The sequence below is a fragment of the Pangasianodon hypophthalmus genome, chromosome 20 (assembly GCF_027358585.1).
Source record: "Pangasianodon hypophthalmus isolate fPanHyp1 chromosome 20, fPanHyp1.pri, whole genome shotgun sequence".
Taxonomy (NCBI): domain Eukaryota; kingdom Metazoa; phylum Chordata; class Actinopteri; order Siluriformes; family Pangasiidae; genus Pangasianodon; species Pangasianodon hypophthalmus.
Genome location: NC_069729.1, coordinates 8,087,530 through 8,109,193, shown reverse-complemented (window position 1 = coordinate 8,109,193; position 21,664 = coordinate 8,087,530). Strand labels below are relative to the sequence as shown.

At 39.0% G+C, this 21,664-nt stretch overlaps 1 protein-coding gene across 5 annotated transcripts in view; it reads left to right on the top strand.

Moving 5' to 3' along the window:
* Nucleotides 1-5,980: 5,980 nt before the first annotated feature.
* The window catches only part of atp2b4 (ATPase plasma membrane Ca2+ transporting 4), a 115,401-nt gene continuing 99,717 nt past the window's right edge, over nt 5,981-21,664 (top strand). For 4 of the 5 annotated variants that reach the window (XM_026935659.3, XM_034314465.2, XM_026935661.3 and 1 more), the window contains exon 1: nt 5,982-6,873. The gene's annotated coding sequence lies outside the window, so the exon portion shown is untranslated. Of the gene's footprint in view, nt 6,874-21,664 lie in introns of all 5 variants that reach the window. The other variant, XM_053227074.1, reaches the window with a different exon arrangement.

Below are 21,664 nucleotides of genomic sequence, written 5' to 3'. Positions count from 1 at the left end.
TTTGTAAGACAAATGGAGCGTCTCTTGGGATCGAGGTGCAAGGTATGTAGCGTGCGCAAGCTCACTGCACATGCAGGCCATATGGATGCGTCTGTCAAAACTGTGAACTCATTTAAATTCCAAACTATTGGTGTGGCTTCTAACGCATCAGACATGAAAGCAAAAAGTTTATGCTGAAGAATAGGGTGTGAAGTAGCTGGGGCTATTTTCCACATTCAGGAGAAGTGCCCAAGAATATCTTCTGATGCATACCACATATTTTTTCCGTGACAACTCAAAAGAAACAAACCATGATAAATGTTCTCTCTAAATGTGGGCGCAACATTGCATGTTTATATTATGTAAACCCATTTGCTGCATCCTAAGTGCTATCGCATTTGCAAGTGCTGATGTTTATAGCAGGACCGGGTGTCAAATATGTCTCTCTTATTAACCCACAGAAGCAGGAAGAGGTCTAGTACTTTTTTGCTTAGAAGTATTAAAAGTAATTTTATATTAGATGGAAGGGTTTTTTTTTTTTTAAATTTGGAGCGGTTTTTTTGGCTGCTCGGTGTTCACTTTCCTTTGCAAGTAAGATTGAAGACCCTGGCACTAAACACTTGATACACCCAAAGTTTTTAATTGATTTATTCTGCTTTTCAGACTCCTCGTGGTTTGCTTAGGCACATCTTTGCCCCTAATGTGAAAAACCAAATGCTACCTAAAATATTAAATCTTGTTAGCTCTTTTGTCCTTAAATGACAGTTACCCAAGAGACTTTCTAATTCCTTGGGGTCTCCGGAAATGTGGTAGGGGTAGCTGCTCATTGTTCACTTTCCTTCATTTTTTTTTTACATTTTTTTTTTATTAAGAAAATTGGGTCTCAGGGGACAATCCTGACACTTGACAACAGTGACCTTTGGTAAAGAATGTTATACAATAAAACACAGAGCCTCTGTAGGCCATTAGCTTGAAAACTGAAACTTTTTTTTTTTGGTTTAGCCTTTTTGCTTTGTCACCCTGGATTTCAAATGAAAAAATGACTTTAAGATTTAAAGGGCAGAAAGTATGCTTTAATTGATTAGTGGACATTCTGTACTCTGGATCAAACAGAGCTCATTTTTTTTCCCTCTGTACTTTTATAGACCTTATTTACAAAATGTAACCTGGCCTTTCTGTTCCTGAGGCTTGCCAGAGGTTTGTATCTTTATGGTAAATCCTCTGAGATCATTCTATCCACTAATGTGTGTTTGTTTCGTAACAAAGCACTAAACCAGAAGTCTTCAATCTTATCTGTCAAGGCCTTTCATTCCAGTCATATACATAGCAGCTATACTTAATAGTCAACTGAAAAACAAGAACAGCTGATTAAACAGGGGGGGGATCAGATGTGGCTCCTATTTGGCTGGAATGAAAACCTGCAGCTACACTAGTCCAATATGTATGAAATGTTATTCTGATTTTTCAATTCGATTAAATTTGACATTATTTCTATAGCACTTTTGAGAACAGACAATATGCATAAACAATAGGCTGCAGAAATACAGATGTAGATTTAGATCCCTAACGAAAAAGCCAAAGGCGACAGGAGAAACCAACTGGAACCCATCTTCTTTTAGGTGGGATTATAAATCATCACAGTATACAGGTGTAAAAGAGTAAAGGCAAACAGTACAGTGTCTTGAATGGATGTTCAGTATAAGTATACTGGGATGAGCACAGGGCAGGCTTTATGGTTACAACAGCAGTTCTTAGAGACAAATCTACATGATCCAGGTGAGATTATCCACTGACGCAAAGGTGAGTCATGGTCATAAATTGTTCATGGGAAGTGCACATTTTTAGGGCATCCATGTGTGACCAACCACAGCAGCACAAAGTGAGTCACAAGTACAGAAAGCTCCAAGCAGAAGAAGAGCATCAGGATGAATTAGGGAGATACAGCAGTAAATGTGTGTCTGTCACCGGCATCACCTCAGGCATCAGGCGTACATGTATACGTTCTCAGCTTCTTAAAATCTGCTTTACTGGCACTTCTATGGCCCCGACGTGAAATACCAAATGCTACCCTAGAGACAACATTCCAATGACGTATAGTCTCCTAAAATGGGGTGGAATATGTATAGGCCTGTGATTAATATACGGCTCCCCAATTTAGAAATAAATCCATTTGACTTAATGCTCATATTTTGCATTATATCCACTTTGTAAGTGTTTCATTTCAAGCCACACGTGTATAAGTATAGACATAACAGAACTAATACTGTGTTATGAGCTTTATACTGTATATACTGTATATAAGTGTGAAACTGCCAATTAAACATCACACTCGAAAAGGTTCAAAAGAGACTGGAGTTCATTCATTCAACTTCAGTAACCACTTTTGGTAATAAACCCTGAACTGGTCACCAGTATATCTCAGAGTTCTGTAATGTTATAACCAGTTTTGTAATCTACTTCAAAAAACAGGAAGTCAGCACAAGAATGAAACTCGTTTTTTTCCAGTACGCATATTGGAAAAAGTATTTTTAACACTAAAAATAGATTTCAGTGCTGAACCCCTGTTGAGAGCATATATCAATCCAGCTGTAGGCTTAATGAGTGTCTGGAATAAAAAAAAAAAAGACCTCAAAAGGCCAGGATGTCTTGGAGGCATCATATCAGGGGTTCTTGAGGCATCAAACAGATTGCTGTTTGCTGACTCTTCAATATTCACTGTATTAAAATTGCAAAAGGAGCCTCATCTAAACGCTTTCTTCCCTTGGCTGTCTGCACTTGCCTGGTGTGTTGGGACCCCCAAAGTTGCTGGGAAACACGCACTCCTACATCCACGCAACCTTCAAATGTTCTGGAGCTATTTTATATTTGGTGAGTTTGTTGAAATGGGGTTGAAATATGAAAAGGAAAAGATCATAAGTATCGTGAATCATGAAGCGTTTGTTTTGATGTTGACCGAATTGTCCCGTGAGGTGCTGGTTAAAGAAAGACGGCAGATGTCTTCAACAGGGAACTTTTTCCACATCAGCAAAATACTGCATACTAAAATCACCCGTGTTAAATGAACCCTGACAGAATAGATGTGAACCAACAGAGTTAAAATGTAATTAGTTCAACTTTCCAGGAATTGGTTTAACAGTGCTAGGTTGAGAATGAAGCCATATATTTAGCGGTGGCTAAACTGGAAAAAAAATATATTTGATGTCACTCTCTGCGCTAATAAATGTCAGTTAGTGTAACACAATTCGTCTTCTGCCATAATGTGAGAAGTTGAAGGAAGGAAAAGACTTGAGTGTCTTCTTGGCTGCTGGCAATGTTCTCTGAGTTGTCACCTGTTAGTGCTGCCACAACACAACTTGTATCAAATGTAAATATTCCTATTCCCTTTTTCCAGTGCTTGAGCAATAGCGTACCTGTAGGAGACTAAGAATATATTGTACCCTGTCCTATGACACATGTCTTCCTGGGCTTTATCTTCTCTAGTGAGACTGGATAGGGTCCATTTTAAACTCTGTCAGTACAGAATGAATGTAATAAAAATAACTAGTGAAAAGGAAAAAAAACTATTTTTGGTCAGCAGGTGCTTAGCAATGTCTCAAACTTTGTGTGCAGTTCAGATGACACCTTCATAACTCTTCAGTGTAGCAGATTTTCAGGAGGCATTGCCCTTGGAATGCAGTATTTCAAGATCCAAATATTTATGAAGACATGTTAATTTGTAATACACCCTTTTCACCATTGTACATCACCAAGCAGCAGACCAAATAAACTAAAATGTAGAGGAAATAAAAATCTTGTTACTTTAAAAGCTTTGTTTAGGGACTGGAGGGGATGTAATTTGAGGTTTGGTATACTGGGCTTTTTTATTGACCATTGGGTTGCTTTTATCACACAGACCTGGCAACCCTGACCAGTGTACTTGATTGATTTCTGGCAATTAATTCCCATATACCACAAATCATACATTCAGAAAACCCACCAGAAAACTCCCATAGTAAGTATGTTTTTATGTCTCTGCCACTAGGTGGTGGTTCGTGCGTCCGTCAGTCCGTGCGTCTGTTCAGTCCATGCGTCTGTCAGTCTGTGCATCCCTCTAAGATTCTTGTTTGCAAGCTATCGCAAGAACAAGCGGATGAATAATTATAGGATTTATATGGAAATATCATTGGGGTCCCTGGTGGTCTAGTGGCTATGGATCTAATGGTCTCACTGCCATGGCCTGGGTTCAAATCCTGGGCAAGGAACCAACCCATCCACTGGGAGTGTACTCTCAGTGCTGGTCCCAAGCCCAGATAAAATGGGAGGGTTGTGTCAGGAAGGGCATAAAACCTGCACCAAATCAAACATGTGCACCAATGATCCGCTGCGGCAACCCCTAAAAGGAGCAGTAGAAAGCACGCCACCACGTGGGATATTAACTGTAACCCGAAAATGAACTGATTAGATAGTGGAATTGATCCAAACAGGGTGAAGACCACAGCAAGGTCAAATGTCTGAAATAGTTTTTCTTCAATAGCTTCTTTCCTGTCTTGAAATAAAATTTAAGTGTATTTCAGGTGTACAAAATAGTAACAAGAAAGACTAGATTTCTTGGTGGTAGAGGTAACCCATCAGTGCAGTTGGAGTCAGGTTCTACTTGTTTTGGCTTAACTTCCTTTCGAAAAGTGCTGAGAACAAGAATGATGGGGGACAAAAAAAACCTGTATGATCAGTTAGACACCAGGCCAGTCACATCATTTTCTTGTCAGTCTCATGCATGTTTCACAATTCTGTTTCCATTCTAACTAGCACTTGAATCCACGCAACCTTAAAAAGTGCCACTGAAAAGTAAAAAAAAAACAGCCCTGTCAGCATAGTCTGTGAATTCTGGCTCTGACAGTTCCTCAACCTCAGCTACGTCACTCAAGTTCCTAACTGGTCTCAGCTAGAGAGGTTTTTTTTTCAATCCTGCTCACTCGGTTATTATTTTTGTTTGTCAGCACAATTTTCTAATATATTTAGATGACTCTAATTTCAAAACATATAAACAAACTAGTAGCTTTATTTAATCCACCACAACCCTGACCAGGCAGTTACTAATGATGAATGAAAGAAGGTTGTACATTCATGTTACTTTGTTTGTTCCACAAGCTTTACATCCTGACCAATCGCTTGTGCCCTCATGAAAGTAAAAAATCTCTGACTCGCAGAACTTTTTTTCTTGCATCCTGTGATATCTCCTATTCCTATCTGTATGTATGTTTTTTATGTTTATAACACATTATTTGTTCATTCTGAGTCCTTAATACACAAACATGTTCACACACACAGTCACACCTAAGGGTAATTTAGGTAGCCAGTCCACCTACGGCCATGTTCTTCCAGAGAACCCGGAAGAAACCTGAAGCAGACACTAGGAGAGCATGCAAAACTTGACTCGGAGCGTAACCTGAGCTCAGGATCAAACTGGGGACCCTGAAGCTGTGAAGCAGCAACACTACCCTCTGCACCACCATGCTACTTTCTAATGAGGTAGACTTTGCTACAAATAGTTGCCACAGTACAGTATACCACAGCAGAGTTACAGTGTATCATAAAGTCATACTTACTCCACAGTGAATTTTCATAATCTTTTCATTATCTTAAAACAAACAGATTCGACCAACTTTATTCCCACCAAATTATTGAATCAGATTTAGTCCCCTTTTTCTCATGTGCTGTGAGTCCATTAGAAATTAGAGCAGCCTCTGTAATTCTACTTTGTTTAATGCAGCGTGAACACACAGTAAACATGAATGTGGGTTTATTTGCGTCCCTTTTTTTTTTGGTTCCTTTTTTGGTTCGACTTGCCTGTTGCTCTTTTAACTCCAATCGCTTCTATCTTAAAACTGACCCCAGATCAGCTGTAGCGCTGGTGATCACGCGCTTAGTGGCACAAGACTCTGATCCTGGATCAGTTGGGTTTAATAAGCAGGGCCCGATTCCCAAAGCTAGTCCCTCCCCTCTCTCTCTCTCTCTCTCTCTCGGATCCCAGCGCTGTCATTCACTCAGCTTTCAGTTTAACACGCCGACTTGCGAAAAAAAAGGGCAGAAAAAAAGGAAAAGCAGCGCGAGCTTGTCTTTTTTTCCACACTTTTTGTACCCTTTGGTCGAGGGAGCTACAAGGCTTAGCGCCCACACAAGGCAAAGCGCATTATTTTGCCAGGAAAGAAGTCGAAACTGTTGCATTCAGTGCTGAGCGTTAGCCCGCTCTGTCTGTACTGCTTTACATTTCCTCTTTTTTTCCCCCCCTTCAGCTGCTGGATTGTTGAAGAAGCAGCGTCCATAGCTTTCCACTCTATCTCTCTCGCGTGGGTGTGTATCAACGTGCATGTAGGACGTTTCCGGTTCTTTTTTTTTTTTTTTTTTTTTGCGTGAAATCCGTGAGTAGTGGCGCTGGAGCTCGAGCTTTATGTGTGTGTGAACGCCCAGCTTGTTGACCGGTGGGCTGAAGTTTAGTTTGCAGCGCTCGCGCCCAGTGACTGCCACACTGCTGCATTGAGAGCGCGCGCTGCGCCGCGGAACATTACACTAACCCTCGATTTCTGTTCTGTTCGCTTTTTTTTTTTTTTTTTTTACACGTTTACTTATCGCAAGAGGTGCTTTTAGAGGAAAGAGGACTGCTCGTGTGTTCCTCGCTCCACCACCACCTCCACCTCCACCGTGCGGACAGAAGGGGCACATTTCGCCTCGTGCACACTCGAGAAGGAGAAAAAGACTGCGATTTTTGACAGGAATTTATAAAAGTCTGAGCCACTTTCATGCACTGAAAAGACCCGGAGGAGGAGGAAGACGTGGTGGAAGAAGAAGAAGAAGGTCAGTCTCAGGAGTGTCGGCTTAATTCTGCGTTTTTCCAAACGAAACAAACACCTAGAAAAGGTTAGTACATTTTCTTTTGTTTTTTTTTTCCTTCCGTTTTCTTTGTTGGTCCACAGGTGTGTGTGTTTCTGTGCGCGTGTGTGTTCATGCTGCATCTCATGCACTATTACTGTTTATTTCTTTTACTCTAATTATTATGATCTTCTACCTAAATTGTTTGCAAACATACTGGTCACGTTGTTTTCCTCTCAGCTCATGTTTAATGCAGACACCCATATCCGTGTGGTTGGAGTGTTGAGCTCGTAGGAACTATTTGGTGGTATTTATTTATTTATTTATTTATTTATTTATTTTGAACGGTATGTCCTTGTCTTCTCCAGAAGACAGACTGGATGCGGAAGTAGCCAAGCCATGAAGCTTCCATACCATCTCAGACCTTCCCTAAATGATCACTCACACACACACTAACACACACACACACACACACACATGTAGACGCACGCGGTGTTGTTTTCGTAATGCGTAAAAAAGAAAGCATTCGGCGCATTAGCTAGTTGACGCGCGCGCACACACAGACACACACACACACACACACCACATCATGCCAGTGTCACGTCGATCGAAAACGGAGCACGCGACGTGAAGTGAAGTGTTTTGCCGAGAGTAGACTATAACGCTCGCGGGTGCGGGTGCGCGTGCGAGCGCGCGGGCATGTGCACGCGCACGCGAAATCACTGTAATTAGCCACCGGTGGCTTTAATTAGGCGATTGTGACCAGGCGAGTCGGAAAGACCGGGTTGAAAACGCAGGGACGAGCTGGAGATTTGCCGCTTCACGACTATAAAGCTCACCTCATTAATCAGGGGCAAGCAGTCGGCGGCGCTCGAGCCGCGTGACGTCATGGCGCTAGTGCTCTGAGGGGGGAAACCCTGCGGTTTGTTCTTCAGGATGGAAAGAGACCCAGACTGAAGCCCCAGGCGCCTCCTCACTGGACACATGGTGCACTACCTAGCGTGCAACATCTTCATTACTTCATTCCCTCACACCCTGCGCAGTGCACTTGTGTATGGAGTGTTAATGCACTGGGAATCGCGCCAGGCTCAGGGATCAGGGATCAGACTCCAGACTCCTCCTCAGCAAAACCCTAGCCCTGTTTGTAGTATAAACTCTACTGTAGTAATGTATAAACTCTACACATACTAATCTCTGATCATTTGTCCCATTTTGAAGTGTCTCTGAAAATACCTCATAAATTGCAGTTTTGCATCTTTTTGCATGATGCATAGTATATCAAGAAAAATATGCTCCTTTGAATTGTTTCTCGTTGAATAATTCCTGTACTAGTCTCATGATCGTTCAGTTAAAGACTCTCCACAATGTACACCATACCATCACACCTGACCATCACACCCATACGTGGTTCTTCCAGTTGGAAGCACACAGTTGTCTAGTCTTTGTATTCCGTTGCATTATGATTTCCTTTCACTGAGACTAAGGGGCCCAAGCGTGTTCCAGTATAACGATTGTACGATGCTATATAATAACATTTCCGCATTAGAAAAATCACTGGCTAAATGGTGCGTTGGACTGAGTTCAGTTAATTCGCTCCTTTTGATTAGCTTGCATAAAAAGATTTGTACGGCCCTGATCTTTACAATTAATACCTGGCACAGGCAAAAAATATACTTAGTAATATCTTGTAATTGTAATGTCCTCTCATACTACCATTAACACAGAAATATTATTATGGAAACAGTTCCTTTTTTGCTTTTAATCTCTATTCATTGTAAATATTCCAGTTTCAGCAATTGATTAAAGCAAAAACTTGTAAAAAAAAAAATACACAGAGAGGGAAAAATGCGTGTATATTTCTTCTTTTTTTTGGTTAAGGAAATTCTGTTGTCCTGGGAAGTGACAACCCACTCAAACCTTCCATTACAAAATGGAATTTTACATCACGAAACACTCATGTGCACCATCACAGGACATGTGCTGCTAAAATGGGACCTTTTCTGTTTTGAAAGCAGAATAATTGGGAACATTCATGGTACTCTTTGCATGTGCAAGCATGCTCATCTGAGTTCCTCTGGCGAAGGAAAAAAAAAAACCTGCTGTTGCAGCACAGTCACTCAATGCATGCCCAGTCATCTGAGTGATTAATGGAAGGAACGTGAGAGTAAACCTACTCTTTAGGGCTGCAATTATTGTTAATTTCGTGAATCAACTACCACTTTGATTAATTGGTTAATTGGGTCATGTAACTAAGAAGACAAAACAAACAAACAAAAAAAACGTATGTACAACATTATAATAATGCTTATTATATTGGGCAAAGTTCTTATGTAATTATGCCATGAATTTTATATATGTAAATGGTTTAACTTTATTTTATATAAACCTTCAAAATAATCTAGCAAGTTCCAAAATGTCTCCAAATTACCTCTCTCCCTGTCTTTTTTTTTTTTAAGATATGAAACATTGCACGTTTCCTGCAGTTGTTATTAAGTTTGCAGTGACATTCAATAGGTGTTACACTTGTTTTATTCAAAATAATACACATTATTACAATTTATTTTCATATTATCAAGTTAATGGCTACTATTGCTAGGTAGCTTGCTAGTAAGGGTACTTCGCTAGCCGAGTGGTTGGTTGCTTCTGATTATGTGAAAGAAACTAATCCAGGTCTAGTGTTTATTCCCAGTCATTATTCATTCATTTATCTTCAGTAACTGCTTTTTCCTGGTCAGGGTCATGGGGGATCTTGAGACTATCTTGCGAATGCTGGACAGGAATGTTGGTCAGGATCCATCTCGGATAGAACAGCAGTAAATCACAGCATAGTCGTAGCTGGCTTCGATACTGAGTATGAATTCAAAAAAAGCAAACGGCATATACATAAATAGATTTTTGATCATTTCTGTGCATGTCCTCCCCATGTCCATGTTGATTTCCTCTGGGTTCTCAGGTCTCCTCCCACCTCCCAAAAACATGCCAGTAGGTGGATTGCTTAAGATAAGTTGCCCGTAGGTCTGTGAATGAACATGTGAACGTGTACGTGCATGGTGCCCTGCAGTGCACTGGCGTCCCATCTAACATGTATTCCTGCCAAAAGTGTACCTTGGATAGGCCCCAGATCTACCATGACCCTGGCCAGGATAAAGCGGTTGCTGAACCGGAATTAGACTGGTTCAGTCTTGTTTACTTTACGTTCCCATAACAATGTCCAAAACTAAACCCAGAGAAACACAGTTCCACAGTGGAGGGCATTGCCTTCATGCACAATTCAAACAATTTACCGATCAATTTTATAATTAAAATTATTCAAACGAGGTCAAATAATTTGAATAAACTATACTTTTGTAATATGGCAACACCTTGCTGGCAGCCAATGTGTTCTACTATCTTAATTCCTGATCTGTGCTTGACATGTGAACACTAGCGTGACAGGGCACGTCAGAGTGACATAATCCTGATTGTCTCTGTGTACTTTGTTGCCTTGTGGTTATCTTACAGTGTTGGGCACGTGAAAAGATTTATAATCACACAAAATGAGGACGGCACAGAACACGAAATATTTTCGAGTTGGTGACATGCATAGAAGATGAATCTGAGGCAACATGTTATCAAAGTGATGTGCCAGCATGCAAAAATATTTAAAATGGGTTACATCATTGACGGCTGTACTCTTCCTTCGCTCCCATCCCTTTTGTAGCAATGTCTTGTAGCAATGTCCTTTTGCCCCTTAGAGGTAGCAACATACGCAACAAGTTCACCTTGTGCAGGATCGACAGCTCACGCAAACATTTTCTGGAAAAAAAAATTGTTGTAGTTAATGCAGTTCAAGTGCCACCTATTGAATAGGGATTACAGGAGGTTATCATTGTGCTACTTAAATTACTGGAAAATTGCAGTAATTTACCTTTAAATTTACTTTATTCCTACTGGCTTGCTCAACAAGTTAATGCTGCATAGCACCATGAAAACCTCCCTCATAACTAGGGATGCATCAATTTTATATATATATATATATATATATATATATATATATATATATATATATATATATCTCCAGAATGAGTCACTAATACTGTAATGATTAGCCTACTTAGTATTAGCAGTGAGCTCTTGTTTGTGTTTCCCCAATTTAAATAGTGGACACAAAAAGCTACACTTGTTCTTTATAATGTTAGCTAGTTGATTTTAAAGTGCATTAGCTAGCCACATTACTTAGCTTGCATCGAGTAGGGTTGCGGCAGCGAAGAGCAGCTTTTATTCCACCTTGGAAAAGGGCTTCCACACCATCAATGTGTCGTTGCCTGATAGTGCCAAACTGCTTATGTTCAGTTTTAGCTGACTGTTTTCAAGCTCTAACTTGAGGTGACAAAATGAGCTGCTTTGTTACAGCTCCAGACTGCTGCTAACTAGCTAGCATGCTCGCAGTTAGATTTACACGAGAGATTGCGTAAATAAGAGAGGACTTGCTAGTGAGTAAATGAGAGCATGCTAACTAGTTAGCAGTCTTCACTGCGTCAGTGTCCGATAGTGGCAAACTGCATATGTTCAATTTTAGCCACGTGTTTTCACCAGACACATACTCAATGATAAGGCTCCAGGCTGCTGCTAGCTAGTTAGCATGTTAGCATAGTTAGGATTTGAAGATGAGAACTTGATGTGAGTACGAGGGCATGCTAGCTAGCTAGGTGTCTAGCAGTAGACTAAGACAAGACAGTAAGAAACATTCAGAATGTGTGCGGTCTTAAAGCTAATATTGCTAGCTCAGTTTAGAGAGAAAGCTAGAACTGAATTAAAAAGGATTTACAAATTTATAACATTTTCATGTGGTCTTTCTGAGTGTCATGATTTTGTTCCTTGTTCTCAACTGGCTGTTGACAGCGAGCTAGTTGGGGAGCTCGGGGCATGAATTTGTGATGATCTTGTATTCAGCACATTCAGCACCTCGGCGTCAACTAAATAATATGTTGTTAAGTTGATGATAAGTAATTCCTATAACGTGAACTATATGGCAGGCTTACTTAATAAATCGTTTAGGCAAAAGGGCAAGTGTATATTGTTGTCGTACTGTGGACAACCGTAAATATTAGATTTCAGTATTCACATGGCTCACTTAGATTTCTGAAGGATTATTTTTCATGTGGTGATATGGAAATATACAATTTGTCCTATATCAATATATATTATATTTTTATTAGTTCGGTTCAGCACTGCTTTTTTGGCATGTTGCCAGAGCAGATAGTTTTATTTATTTATGACATATTTGACTTGATATCAATGTTTGTAAGTTTATTTATGATTTGAAATTAAATTTGGATTCTATTTGTTTATAAAAGAAAATAGTTATGCAGGTTGAATCCATGATTCCCTCGTTGTGATTTCTTTATATGTAACTAATAGACCACGTAATGTGCTGTATAATGCAATCATGGTACATTAGTGTGTACATTGTGTACTCGGAAATAGAACATGGCTTGACTAATACATCAACATTGCCATAAATATCCGCTGAACCTAATGAACAACTGTACAACAAAAGTGGTGATTTCTAGCAATCTGCTGATACGGCTCCCTTTATTTCACATCATTAGTTTCTAGGAGTGGAATGTGATTAATGAAGCGTGTCATTAAAGGGAAAAAAAAATCACCCTGAACTACTGCCGTATTTATCATCAATGTGTGATCTTCAATTTTGCAGAAGATTTTTTTAAAAATGAAATTCCACATATTTAGATTGAACGCCTTTCATCGACATGTTGGGCTTTTTCACTTTACCAAACGATTTCGTACATTACCCACAAAACCACCCAAAATAAGGTTCCAAAGCGTAGGCGTTCAGGCTAATAACGCTGTCAACACCATCATGCATGTGATCTCATAGATCACTACCTAACTGTACGTCATACAACTGAACTTCAGTTCAGCGACTGCCATGTACACTACTTCTACACGGGGTTTCACATCACTAAAAGCATCACAATATTATTGTATATTTTGTTTGTTTCAGGGTAGAGATTTTCTTTTAATTGCACTTAATAGGTGCATTCTCATTAAAAGTAATATGTTTATCAAAAGCTATTTATAGGTCCTGCTTTCAATTAGGTCTGGGTGATATTGCAAAAAAAGATCTTCAACTTCATGTGCAATTCTTGATTACAGTTCATTTTTTTGTTCCTACATAATGCAATTATAAATAAATAGCACAATTTTTCAAAGTTTTTGATTTATTGGAATGGATTTTGCATAATGTAGATGTGCAAAAATAGTAACAGCACCATCTATAGTAAATACTGCAAACACTATTTCTTTTAAATAAAGAATATTTTATATAGGAGGTGTTTATCAGGGTAAGAAAGCTGTTTTTCTCCTTCATATTGATTTAAACTTTTAAATAGCATTTATGGATGTTTTAATTAAAAAATTTTAATATGCATAGATAAACATGTACACTTTTGATTAGAACATTTTGCAAATTGCGTTAAAACATTAATTCAAATGAACTAAATGAATTGTGAAAATCGCACACTGCTACATTCAATATTTAATAGATCTGCAATAAAATGTATTTTTTTTCTGAGATATTCAGCTTATGTTTTAAACCAGGTCTGCAGCCTCTGTTAAATCAAAAAGCCTCTTCCAGCATGTGTGTGCACGAGTGTCGTACTCTTTACATAATCCTGTGACTGTGGATGGGATGTGTGTGTAAAGCATAACCAAGAAATTTTCATTCCTAGTGCGAACTCAATCCGAGCACTACAGTTTATTGTAAAACATATTAAGCTGCGTTCGCTCGGCTAGCAACTGTTCCCTCTAATTAAGGGAGAGTGCTGTCTTCTGCTGCCTCCCCACCCAAAGTAGATGGAGTCTGGGAATTAGGAGGCTTGAGCCCTGTGAGCACGGCTCTGTGCTGTGCCCGCAATCCATAAATGGTTCTGCGTCACGCAGAATGTGACCAGATGCGCTTACGAGACTGCACCCAATTGAGAACTGAATATTGCGTGGACGTTGAGGTGGCCTAAAATACACACACATTTCAGCAGAATACATGTAACATAAGAAGAAATGCAAATTTTATTTGCAATAGCTGCATGCAAATTCTAGGTTTCCTGATGTTGAGACCTTTTTTTTCCCAAAGCTGCATCTTTATTGGAGAAAATCCTGGAAAATTGTGATCTCTTACACATTATTAACTTAAAATTAATGTCCTGTATTCTTCCACAAAGCAGTTCAGGGAAGCGTTTTCCCGCACGCTCGTGTTGCCTCACCAGCAGGTGTGTTGCACATGTTTTGTCACCTCTGCCCTTTTGTGCCCTCCAGTTTGCCATTAGTGCGAATATTAACACCTTTGAAGAGGCCAACAGTTGTTCCCAAGTCAAGAATGACTGTGTAATGATTAATGAGTTCAGCTGATTCTCGGCCCGCTCTCCTATCTTTTCTCTAATAATGCAGTGTGTGAGCTTATGCTAATTGAGCAAGCCAGCTCTGCAAAGAGTCCAGAGTGTGCAACGAGCTGAGAATGGCTACACCTGGAGATTATCTCGAGCTACAAAAACGCATTTGTAAATAGAGGTAGAAATTGCATACTTTTTGTCCTCTACTGTATTTTGTAACACATGGTGCATTTTCACTCAGATGGAAAGGGTCGTTTGGAGGATTTTTGAGAGCGTGGCGCCCACTGAGATGATGACAGAGGCCTGCCTGTGACAGATGCTTCTACTTATTGGTCTGCTTTATTATTCACGCGTTCCTGACGCAGCGAGCTTTGACACTCATGCTGCTGTCAGGTGTGCACGGGACAAATGGACTACCTTCTCCTTTTCCGTCTCCTGTATTAGGGATGTAACCATTATTTAGAATGAACACACAGGTTTTTTTTTTCCCCTGTCTATCATCAGTAGTTTGTTTGTAGTAACCTGATCTAAATACTGCCTTACTAAGGTCCAAAATAAAACCAAATATCTATAGAAACTGACCCATAATTCACAAAAGGAATATTCTTTTATTTATAGAGCCGCCACACACAGACTATGCGCTGTGCACAAGGCAGCATATCTCTGCTTTTCGTTTTTCTTCATCAATATTAAATAAGAATCATAGCAGGAAGTCGGATGAGCATTATAATGGAATGCTGCTTAAAGGACCTCATTTTGACTGGCAGCAGCACTGTGTCCCAGCTCCGTGCTAGATTCTGCTAGCGTGTCTGCAAACTTCTCTGATCTTTTGGAATGTAACAAACCCAAAAACTAAAGTAAGTCTGATTGAATATTATTAAGTGGCTGTTCTTCTCAACTGTAAACAGTGGTTTGCTGATTTGGGAAGGATGTTGTTTTGAATGGAAAATGACTTCTTTTTCCAGCAGCCCTGTTTTTTTTTTTTTGTTTTTTTTTTAAGGATAAGAGTCACATTTAATTGCATCATGTAGTCTGAAATGGATTTTTTTTTTTTTTAAATCTTCACTTTATTATTATTATTTTTTTGTATGAATTTAAAATCTCAGAATGAAGTGTATTTATAAGGATTTTGTGTTTTATGTGTGCTGGTACATAAGTGTGTGTGTGTGTGTGTGTGTGTGTGTGTGTGTGTGTGTGTGTGTGAGAGAGAGCATTCGTGGGTGTATATGTGGGATCCCCTTGAGCCTTGAGGACAAGCTTTGAATGTAATCAGAGCATAGCACATTGGCGTCTACTGAGAGGGTGGATAGGGGTGGGGTGAAAGTCACCCACTCAGGGAGCTGAAAAGTACCAAACCCGGCAGTCAGTCTGCAGCGGCACAGGTCTGATGATGTTTATAGGAGTACGCCTTTAAAAAAAAAAAATAATAGTAGTAAAGATATTTTTGTAAAACACTTTCTGGTACATGGAAAGCATCTCACAATAATTAATGTAGCATTAAAGAAAGCAGCACTATAAAATTCTTCTATTTTTACTATATTAAAAAGTGACCATACTAACAAATAAGTGAGGCAAAGCAAATAAAAGCAATCTTAAAATTAAAGAACGGTTATTAAAATAGTCATAAATAGAAAATGAATTGTGACAAAACAACAACACTGAAAATGTAAAGAAGCGGCACACTTAGGGGGTCGGCATTATGACAGAAATATTACATCATGATACTTTTAGATTTCTTTGATTCACGCTACATATGATGACATTGAGTTTCCATAAATAATGAGTTATTTAACACACAAAAGCAGGGACAGTGAAAAATTCTATACAAACATTAACTGTTCTACATTTTTAAAGAGTTAATACAAAGTCTTAACCTCTAATCAGCTGCTTCAATCAGAGGTATTATTATAAAACTATTATAATAAAAATTATTGTATATATACTGACTACACCTGCGATATCTCCGAAAACTATATTTGTGACAAAACGCTTAGGAATGTGCTGTTATAGGAAAATAATCAGTGACTAGGTGGGGTGCTGTAGCTCGAGGTTGATTATTTTCCTGTAACAGCACATCCTGAACTGTTTTACGCCACAGCAATTTGCCAACGGTGAATTTTATTGTTTATTAAAGAATGACACATCATATTTTTTTCTGATTATAGTTACATTTAACGTTCCTGTTATCACTTGCGTTACAGCGACTGCAAACATTTGTTTCCTCTCTTCTTTTTTTCCCTTTCTCTTGCAGTTAAAAAAATGCAGCAACTCCTCTGTACTGACAAACTTCCTGTGTTTGCTGACACTGGAGACTCCTTCCAAAAATAGTCCTCACAGAAAAGTTTACCATATCAAAAGTTATACACTTTTTTTTTTCTTCTTCCTTAATAATTCGTTTATATGTGGAGTGTTGACAGGACGGTGTAATGTGGTCCGATGCGAGTTACTGTTACTGTACAAGTCCTTGTGTAAGTCGTTGCTATAGAAACGATAATGTATTAGAACTAGTGCATTAATATAAACCTGCGATTTGCCTATTGTCACATTCGTGCTGTTATAGAAAAGTAATCATAATTTTCTGATGCTTCAGATTTGAGAATTTTACATCGCTGTGCTTATTTGCCTAGCCTTCTTCTAAACAGCCTCTAACACTCGCTGTAATCTGCTCTTTTCCGACGGATCCGTGACTTCTAATGGTCGAAGTTAGGATTTGAGGAAGACAACCTGAATAAAAGGACATGTTCCAGCCAGAGCTGCATGGGAACTTTATCAGCCATCATGCTGTTTGCGAGGCCCACGCAGCAATTACGCTTACATAACGATCGCTGCTGTTCTCCGGCTGTTGGATGTTTGAGTCAATCGACAGGTCCAATTTTTGATATATAGAAGGACTGGATGAAGAAATGAAAAAGTACTGCGAAGGTGATCCTCAGTGGGAGAGGCTGACGCAGAGCGGTTTTGCTCATCACATTGTGTAGAGCCATTTCGCTTTGCAAGGATAGTTTGGGGAATGAGATCTGAGAAAGAGGGGAGGAATGTTGGAGGCAAGAAATCTTTCACTGAGTGCTCTTCAATCCTTAGTGGAGAGCACTTGCTTGAAGAGGGCTTAGAGCTCATCATTCCCACACATGTGCAGGGAAGGCTAAAGGCTACACTACTCAGCAATGGATGTCCCACTATCCAAGGAGTTCTTTTCAGATTTACCAGCAATAACATCACGGCATTTGTTTTAAAGTACTACAATTTAATGTTTTTTGATTCAGTTCACAAATGATATTTTCAAATGAAGAATCGTTCAGTACACTAAACAGTGACTTCATTCAACAGTTAAAAGAAATGCTTCTCAAAGAATTATTCTAATGGATTCAAATCATTTCATCTAATATTTCTCAGGTACGTTTGTGCTACTAATGTCCTTCTCTGCTCTGTTGTGTATGAGCCAGTCACATACTGGCACTGAAATATGGGGAAAACTTTTGTTTATAAATGTTTTATTAATAAATCAGACGTTTTTAGAATTTAAAATTGATTTTAGCATCAGGAGAAATTCCAAACCTTGCATCAAGAAAATGAATAAATCACCACACCTACTTCATTTCATCTATTAGCAATGCAAAGAAGATTTATGAAACTGACACAAAAAAACTTCATATGCTTAGGAATCCTGCTAAATAAGAGATAGAGACAATCTTAGATTTTTTTTTTTTTTTCATTAAAATGTTCGCTCATACTCCTTGGAGAGATTAACCTAAGTAGAAATTTGCATTGCGGGGGAAAAAAAAGCGTTTCTTCTTCATTTTCAGCGTTGTTCATTTTGATTCAGACAGAACGTAAGTGGTAACTGAAGGTTTCATTACTTCCAGAAGATGGCTGAAATCATTGTGAAGTCAATGCACTCAGCTAAAACTTAGAAATTCCGCCCTCTGACTGGGGAAAAAACCAAAGAAAACAGGCTCTCGACCTGGAATTCCTCCTGGGAAGGTCGGGACGATCCCCTCAGCCCCGAGTTCACATGATGTCAAATCAGCGTGGCTGCATACAGCATCACCAGTAAACAAAACAGCACTTCTTTACTTTAAAACGAGTTCTACTGTGTATATACTATATATTTTTTTTTGCTTTAGATCAATCAACATACAGACATATCAGCTTGTTAAATCTATTGACTATACAGTTTGCTGTTTGTGGAGGTAAATATATGTCACTCATCACAGTTAGCTTGCTAGATTTTTTAACGAAAGACGAACATGGATGTGTCCGTCATGTTTTTTCCCTGACTTTGTAGCTCGACCGCACAGAGACCAAAAATGATATAATTCCGACTTTTTTTTTTTTTTTTTTTTTTTTTTTTGGGGGGGGGGGGGGGGGGGGGGGGGGGGGGGGGGGAGTTCATATTAATTCTACAGCTGCATTTTTGAGCATCTTTTGCTCGAGCTAGAGTTTGCATGTTGGATTTTGTATTTGCCTTCGAAAAGACGCTTTTAATGTACAAGACTTGCATTAAATGTCTCACTCGTTCTCCAGCACTGGCTGGTAAAGACAACCAGAGCAAACAAGAAAACCCTCTTTTTTGCGTCACTGCTGTGGCATTGTTTTGTTTTCCATGTGTCTTATAATGCTTTACATACTTCCTTGGTGATTAAAAAGAGAACAGTGTGCTGTTTGTCTTACACGCCCTTTCCATATACAACCAACATGATCAACGTGCTAGCACACATACACAGCCACAAAAAGAATAAACTAAACTGAGTGAAAAAGAGCTTCCCTACTGGATCTACAGATCTCCTCACGCAGCAACAATCACAAATGCAATAGGAGTAGATTGCTACAGATATTTTAGCCATTTTTGGTAGCATTTTTGGACATGGCAACTCGCATCATCAAACAAACAAACAAACAAAAAACCCCAAGATGCCAAGTAGACATCCATTTCAGACATCCATTTTGCACAAGGACATGCTACTTTGCAGCATTTTGGCTTAAAACATGTACAGATAAGCGACAAATTGAACAGTCACCAGATCTCTAAACAATTCAACACCTATAGGAGATTTCCAAGGCAGCGCCATCTTCATAATAGCTTCTGAGGCAATATTTTTTTGAAAGAATGTTGTTCATTCTTCCAATACAGTTCCAGAAACTTGTAGAATGGATGCCAAGGTGCAGTGAAGCTGTTCATGGTTGCTCATGGTGGCCCAACACATTACTAAGGATGTATGTTGGTTTGTTCTTTAGTTTGTTCTTTAATCTACAATCTTTATCTTCCTGGCTAGAGCTATTTCGAATATATATACATATATATAATGATGCTGATGCTATGAACCAGTCGTCTAGCCCTCACAATTTGGCCCTTGTCAAAGTCGCTCCCCGAAGGAGTAGATCCTCACACTTGCCCATTTTTCCTGCTTCCAACACATCAACTCCGAGAACTGACTGTTCACTTGCTTCCTAATATATCCCACCCCTTGACAGGTGCCATTGTAATGAGATAATCAATGTTATTCACTTCACCTGTCAGTGGTTTTAATGTTATGGCTGATCAGTGCATTTGTAATGCCGGTAATATTACATTAAAATAGGTATCAAACCTGTGTGTGTGTGTGTGTGTGTGTGTGTGTGTGTGAGTGTGTATCATCACACCCATATAATGGTTTCCAAAATGAAATTGAACCTGTCTTTACTTGGCCATGAGCACAGATAGATCCTGTTTGCCTTTCTATGTGGTATTCTTTTGCAAAGGCAAAGTGTTTTTTTTTTGTTTTTTTTTTCTGGGACATCATTTGTTTGTGAAAAGATAAGAAATCCCAAAGCCGTGGCAGGTGGCTCTGTTAGTTTAGGGCGATGGCCATCTGAGACCATGAGATGTGTGAATATCGATTTGCTCTGTGCATCCAGAGAGATAGTCATTTCAAACAGGATGATGGAAAGGCATCTCAGAAATAAATGGGATGAGCACAAAGTATATCAGTGCCATTGTCTATGGACCTAATAGAGAAGAATCTGGTGGCTTATCTTTTTCCTGCTTGTCTGAAACAATCATTCATTATAGTATTTGAAAATATTAATAAAATGTTTTTTGTTTTTGTATGCAGTTCTCTTCAAAAGTATCGGAACAGCAAGGCCACTTCTTTATTTTGCTATACACTGAAGACATGTGGGTTTAAAATCAGAAGATGAATATGAGACAATAGATCATAATTTCAGCTTTCATTTCCTGATATTTACATCTAAATGTGTTAAACTTGGAACATGGCACCCAATTTTTAGGTGAGAAAAAGTATAGAGACAGATGGTATTGAAGTAAATAACACTTCATATTTGGTTGCATATCCCTTGTTTGCAATAATTGCATCAAACCGGTAACCCACTGACATCACCAAACTGTTGTGTTCTTCTTTTGCGATTGGTATTGGCAATGCCCAATGCTTGTGCGTTGGCTCTGCTAGATTTTCTCTCTTTTCTCAGCTTCAAAATGGCTTGATTTTCTCCCATAGACAGCTCTCTGGTCTTCATGTTGGTTTATCCTTTTTAACAACAAATGCAGTCTTCACAGGTGAAACCCAGGGCTCAAACCAAGAGTAGACATTCTGAGCTATTAATTGTTTAAAGAATCAATCTACAAGAAACATCTTGTCAGTTACATGTCCCAATATTTCTGATCACTTGAAAAATGGTTGGGTTCAAACAAAAAGTATAATTATGTAAATATCAGGAAATGAAAAATGAAATTGTGATCTATCATCTCGTATTTTCATCTTTTGTGTGCATCTTTTGATCTCAGACCCAGATGTCTTTCGTGTAAAGCAAAAACAAAAGATGTCACGATATCCACAATATCTCAAAGTGTGTCATGGCATAATTTATCACAATATCAATATATTCAGACATGCACTCTTTACAGGCAAGTGACTTGAGGGAAAAATAAACATACCAAACAATTATCGTTGTTGTTCAAAGTAGACAGTAAAATGTAAATGACAGTGTAGCGTAAAAAGCTTCAGGATTAAGACGAAAGAACAGATTAAGTTTAATGTGCGATGGTTCAGCTGCCGATCAGTTGTTATTGTTTGAAGTCTTAATCGATAGATATCCACTTAGAGTTCAACTATAAAAGGCCCTCAGAGATGGTCAGAGAGTCATGTAGGATGTGCACATATTGATCAGCTATAGTGCAATCAACACAAAAGCTGAACCGATTTCCCTGTCGAGGTTTCCTAGCCCCGTCTTCCGTTGATCAACCTGCTGCATATTCATCTCCCCTGAGAGGTTTAGGTTAGCACACTATTTTATGCAGCTAACCTCAGCAAACCAAGTTAACTGAAGAATAAATCTCAGCTGTGTGTGCTGTTACAGGAAGAGAAACAATGGCATGGTGGGCCAACGCGAAGCAGAGTTAAGATTATCACCATTGACACCACATCTTGGGCTGGGTGATAAATTATGTCAAA